This window comes from Alosa alosa, chromosome 20, assembly GCF_017589495.1.
Source record: "Alosa alosa isolate M-15738 ecotype Scorff River chromosome 20, AALO_Geno_1.1, whole genome shotgun sequence".
Taxonomy (NCBI): Eukaryota; Metazoa; Chordata; class Actinopteri; order Clupeiformes; family Clupeidae; genus Alosa; species Alosa alosa.
Window position 1 is genome coordinate 6,511,394 of NC_063208.1, and position 6,239 is coordinate 6,517,632.

Consider the following 6,239-nt stretch of genomic DNA (forward strand, 5'->3'; position numbering starts at 1 on the left):
CCTCCGCTCCAGAATCTTTGGTTCTGACTGAGAGAGAGGGCGGTGGTGCACAGGTGTAGGCATGGCCAACTTTTGGTTCAGTTAAAGGACCATTATTCTCCAAGGCCCTTCAGGGCTCTTATTATGTTTGACCACAAAATGACCTTTGTAAGGCATTGCCTCGGTCAAGCCAGAGTTCTATCAAAGTCCTTTTAGGCAAGTCCCTCCACTCGGCGGCCATATGGCAAAGCTTTCTGGGCACCCATCCATTTCGGCAGAAATGCGCATGCGCAAGGCTTCACGACACCAATCTTGCTCCAGCGGCGAGATCACGACACATGATTGGCACGATGTCTTCACATGTCTTCCCCTGGGGATCAATAAAGTATCTATCTATCTATCTACCTATCTATCTACATGTCGACGTTTTGCTGAGGAAGGGGTGTGATATGTGTAGCGTTACAAACTAGCCCCATGCATTTCTATGGAGGATTTTTTGAGTGCTGTGTCTCATTAGAAAGTCTCTGGTTCTTTCTAACTAACACCCAGGGCTTGCTGCTGGTCCAGGCTGGGGGCCCTAACATACTGATTTAGTTATGATTGTGTTGAATGTCTTAGTATATACAATGTTTAAATAACAACAGAACTGGTAATGCAAACAACTTTAAATATAATAAAATAAAGGCCTATGACTTAAAGCAACACCAAAGATAACCGCTCTATGCAAGTTTACCAGATCGAGTAGCTGATCTATAGTTTGATGGAATGAGACGTAAGCAACTACAAATTTGACTTGCTTCTGATGTTGCAATACACCATACTTTCATAAAGTCATGCAACATACTCTACCTTGTCTGTGGACATCGTTATTTGCAAAGCCGGTGCTGGATAAACTAATGGCGTGCGTGCGACACAGGGAAAGTGCTTTGGTGTTGCTTTAATGACACATTTTCGCTGTGTATGCATTTTAAAATATTCAGCTCTATCAGTGGTACCGCTAATTCCTGACATGGCTAGCTGAGCATTTCAACTTAAACATTTAAACTGATAAAAACAAATGTAGTCAAAGAACACTGTGTTTGTCCAGACACAGGATTGTTATAATTGTAGTTTTGACAGATTACTGAAAGAACCCCACCCTGAAAGACTCAACTGTTCATTTGAAAACACAATATTGACCGAGACACTATGGCACCTCGTAGTCACCTGTACGTCCAGCTGATGAGTAGCCTTACCTGCATTGACCTCTTCAGTCACACACCCTCAGGGTGTGTGTGTGTGTGTGTGTGTGGAGAGAGAAAGAGCTCTGTAACAATCTGGCTTCTGGCGGTAAGCCTTCAAAGGGATGCGCTTGGGAAATGTTAGCCTTTCGGCATGAGACAGGACGTCACAAAACCTTTTGAACACTCCGGCATTTTCGACCTGTGACTGACCTTTTGCCTTTGACCTGTGACTGACCTCTTGCCAACCTTCCTGTGACCTGCATCTGACACCTCGGCTCTGCGGTGTTGAAGTTTGTCTCTCCTGGAGAAGTGAATAATCCACCGTGTAGTTTGCTGAGCATATCAACCCATGCATGTAATATTACTATGTCATGAATAAAAATGCAAAGGTTACAGATTTTTATCAATCTTCTTGGCCTTCTAATCTGTGAGTGTCACAGATAAATGTTTAGGCGTTTTTTTTTTTTTACCAGTGACTGACCTGACCTCTTGGCAAACTTCCTCTGACCTGAATCTGACATGTTGGTTGTCTGCCATTCTCATGGATCTCCTGGGATTGTGTGACCGACTCTCTTTGAGTAATCCTCCTGTGTTCATGTTTTGTTTTAATTTTTTTTGCACTAATAATGCTTATGAAAATTCAGACCACTTCACGGGTCAAGAGACCAAAAATATTTGGCTAAGATGAATGACAAACTTCCATTTTACCCCATGTCTTCAGTAGCGGATCCCAACGATTTTCTACCCAAGACTTCAACATTGTGCCAAGGTTGCAACCCCCCCCATAGTTAAATTACAGTGAAGATGTTTGTATTGTGCCAGCTTGAATAATGTGTGAGAGCCTTGTGCTGTGGAGCGTTTTTTTTTTTTTTAATGTAGTGTCGTCCCTTTTGTTCGATGCTGGAAGTGTCGGCTGGTTTCATCTCCAGCGAGCCTCTTCAGCTCCTGTCGGAGTGGCGCTGCTCGTGCTCTCTCCCTGCTAATTAAGTGGAGGGATCCACACGCTGCCGCTTCGCTACGCTGCCCACCGACGGGGTGTTTGCGGGCTTTGCAGAGGCTCTCGCAGTGGCAAATGGCTCAAATACAGTCATTTCTCCACTACCACCTTGTGCTGCCCACCCAACCCCATCTCCCGCTCTTGCCAACGCTCTGGGCTTGATTGTTTGTTTTTGTTTGGAGTTGTCGCGGTGAGAAGCACCACGACACCACTTCTGTGAAGCTTCATGCAGACGGTTGCCGAGCGCAGAGGCAGATATTATCTTCGGTCTCACTCTCAGCAGTGAGAGTGGTTCCTTGAATCACATGGAGACGTATAACGACCCCACACTCTGCTTCATGAGACATATGAGAACCCCACACTCTGCTCCGTGAGACATATGAGGACCCCACACTCTGCTCCATGAGACATACCATATGAGGACCCCACTCTGCTCCGTGAGACATACCATATGAGGACCCCACACTGCTCCATGAGACATACCGTATGTGGACCCCACACTGCTCCGTGAGACATACCGTATGAGGACCCCACACTGCTCCGTGAGATGTATGAGGACCCCACACTGCTCCGTGAGACATACCATATGAGGACCCCACTCTGCTCCGTGAGACATACCATATGAGGACCCCACACTGCTCCATGAGACATACCGTATGAGGACCCCACACTGCTCCGTGAGACATATGAGGACCCCACACTGCTCCGTGAGACACACCGTATGAGGACCCCACACTGCTCCGTGAGACATACCATATGAGGACCCCACACTGCTCCGTGAGACATACCATATGAGGACCCCACACTGCTCCGTGAGACATATGAGGACCCCACACTCTGCTCCGTGAGACATATGACGTACCGTACCATTCTTAGTCTGGCAGAGCAAGCTCTCTGATGCCTCAAGGAGGCAAGTTGTTTTAAGTAAATCTCTTCAATTTGCTTGGACTTGATGAAATGGCGAAAAGACAACATGAGTGTTCTGGTATGATGAGGCAACATCATTTCTATGGTGTCCCATTCCAGAGAGATGGATTTCATACAGTTACCTCAAGGGATGCAAAACAGGACACAGAATACAGCAACAATACACAACTGGCTTGTGGCAGTCATGAAGGCCCCCCTTCACGGTACAACATGCTGTCACAGAGTCCAATCAGATTACACAACAGGACGGGAGGTTCAACAACCATAGACCTCTGAAGTTCGCCTACATAAAAGAACCAAAACGGCCATCTTTGCCCATGTAAGGAGATCCGGGTGTTAATTGAAGCTAACTACCTATGGCAATTTGCTTTGCAAGTTAGCTCTGGGGTAGCCGTCTTAACGTACCGAAGATCACAGTACCTACTCGAAGGCAGAGGACAAAAGTGTGTTAAGCAAAACGTCTGCATTTCAGACTTCTTTGTCCCCGAGAGAGTTTAAACAGGTGCAATAATTCAAAATCCCCATGTTATTTTCCCATAGGAAAAATCACAAGATACCGGATCTCAAACATGGCAGCTTTTTTGTAGGCGAACTTCAGAGGTCTATACACTACTGGCTTGTGGCAGTCTCAAACGCACTACCTGTTGCACCCAGGATCCACACAGGCTCTCCTTCCTGGTACAGCATGCGCTTCCACAGAGGTCCATAAATAAAGTTACAATGTAGTGTTGTTTGCATAGTTTTCATTATGGTGTGGTATAAGCTGCCTATTTCTGTTATTATTACTGTTTTGCCTAATGTTGCCTGACTTTTAAAAACTTTACAGTTTAATGTTCATTTTAATTACTGTAAGGTCCATATTCTGTAAGTCGCTTTGGACAAATGTGTCTGCTAAATGTTATAACCATAAGCGTTTTTTTTTTACATAAAATAGCCACAGAATCCGGTGACAATGTTGGGGACTGCCATGTGACAGCCTTGAGCTGGGGCACAGCCTTCATGACATCACTAGCAGGGATATATTGGAATTTTAGTGATTGCACAGAGAAATGTGTTAATTCAGTAAAAATCCGGCATCACATTATCCCGCCCGTCACAATTGTGCCTGACCATAAAGCAGATGGGTTCATATCATAACCAACCCCCTACCACCTTTAGAACCACAACTATACCATTCCATAAACTTCCCCCACACACCAACAGCCCCCACACATAAACACTCAATCTCTCTGTTTGTCTCTCTCTCTCTCTCTCTCTCTCTCTCTCTCTCTCTCTCTCACACACACACACACACCTCCAGCCCCCACACATAAACACTCAATCTCTCTGTGTCTGTCTCTCTCTCACACACATACACTCTCTCTCTCATTCTCTCTCTCTCACACACACACCTCCAGCCCCCACACATAAACACTTAATCTCTCTCTCTCATTCTCTCTCTCACACATACACTCTCTCATTCTCTCTCTCTCTCACACACACACACACACACTCTCTCATTCTCTCTCTCTCACACACACACGTGAAAATGAGTGAGTCTTGTCAGAGGAGCGGAGTCCCAGCTTTGAAGAGGAGCCTGGCGCCCGAGTCGCAGCCAGAACAGCTGCTGTCTCCCCAGTGCCGTGGCTGGGGGGTGTGGAACCAGTGGTGGTGGGGTAGCGGCGGTTGCGAAGGTGGAGGTGGGGTGGTGGAGGTGGGGAGGTGGAGGTGGGGGAGTGGAGGTGGGTGTGGGGGGTGTGTGTGGGTAGGCAGCGCCGGCAAACAGCAGATGTTTACCTAGGTAGTCGTCTCCCCCTGCGTCTTGCCATGGCTCCAGGCCTGTCAATCACTCTGGAGAGAAAAACAACCCACAACCCCCCCCCCCTCTCCTCCCACCAGCTTCCTCCTCTCCTTCGCTCACACACAACATGCCAATTAGCAACTTCCATTGAAAAAAGGGACAGAGAAAGACTAGGACAATAAATAGGAAATTATATCATCATGGTTGACGGGTGTGTTGCCAGGAGTGAATATTAGAATTGCCCAAGATTTCCGACATCCACGCAATACTCCCTTACAGAAGGAAGATTAGTTTGAAGGTGCACGTATTTTACACCAAAGACTAAAAAGCTAAAAGTCTTTTGGAAAAGCTAGTTATAAATCACAGCAAAAGGAACAACGGCAGTCCATAAAGGCCTCCCTGTAGTTTGCCGTGTAACTACACACGCTCCTATTAGTGTCATACACGATGAAACACACAATGACTTACAGCTTCTCTTGCCCTGGGCCCTTAAGAGACTATGGGATTCTAACAGGTAGGCTACACCGTTTGTGGAGCATTATGCTGCCACAATTAGCTTCCACTATAATCAATGGAACTGTGATGGCATTGTGTATTTTCGAAAAAAAATAAATAAAAAATAGACCAAAACTATTTTTACGCTCCGTGAATGCAACGCTTCAGTTACATACCTGGTAGCCTATAGCCTGCGGTGCTACCACCCTCAGATGGGACGGCTACCTCCCCACAATTCCTTTTTTGCAGGTTTGTCTGCATCACCAGCTCATGATGCTAGAGTACTCCCTGATTTGCCTAACTGTCCATGTGATAGTGTAGCAGCTCACTACCCTTCCTTACCATCAGGGGGAAGTTTCCTCATATTCCCTGGTGGTGGTACATACAGTGCTCTTTCATTTAGTTGTGTTTTCAGTTCAAATTGTATTATTCATTAGCCTGGCGGGCCATCCTATATCATTGAAATGTATAGTCTGGAATCGAACCATTTACCTCGCTTAATCCAAGAAATCCCTATGGTTTGATACTAGACGTACAGGCTGAGCAAATTAATTTGCCGCCGCTAGGGTGCGTCTAGATTTCTAGGCTAATTATTCATGTTATGCTAAGAGTGATTAGTGAACTCAGAGAGCTCAGCATGCGCACACACACACACACACACTCAAACCATTTTCACCCATAAATCAAAACTTGACAACGTGTCCACTCTAGCCTAACTGAGCCTAACCTCATTATGTACATTCGTGTGATGATGTACGTTAAACTGTTTGCAAAAAGTCCAGTAGTCCTTCAGCTGTCCTCCCAGCTTCACTTTGTACGGAACTTTTCCACAGCAGCC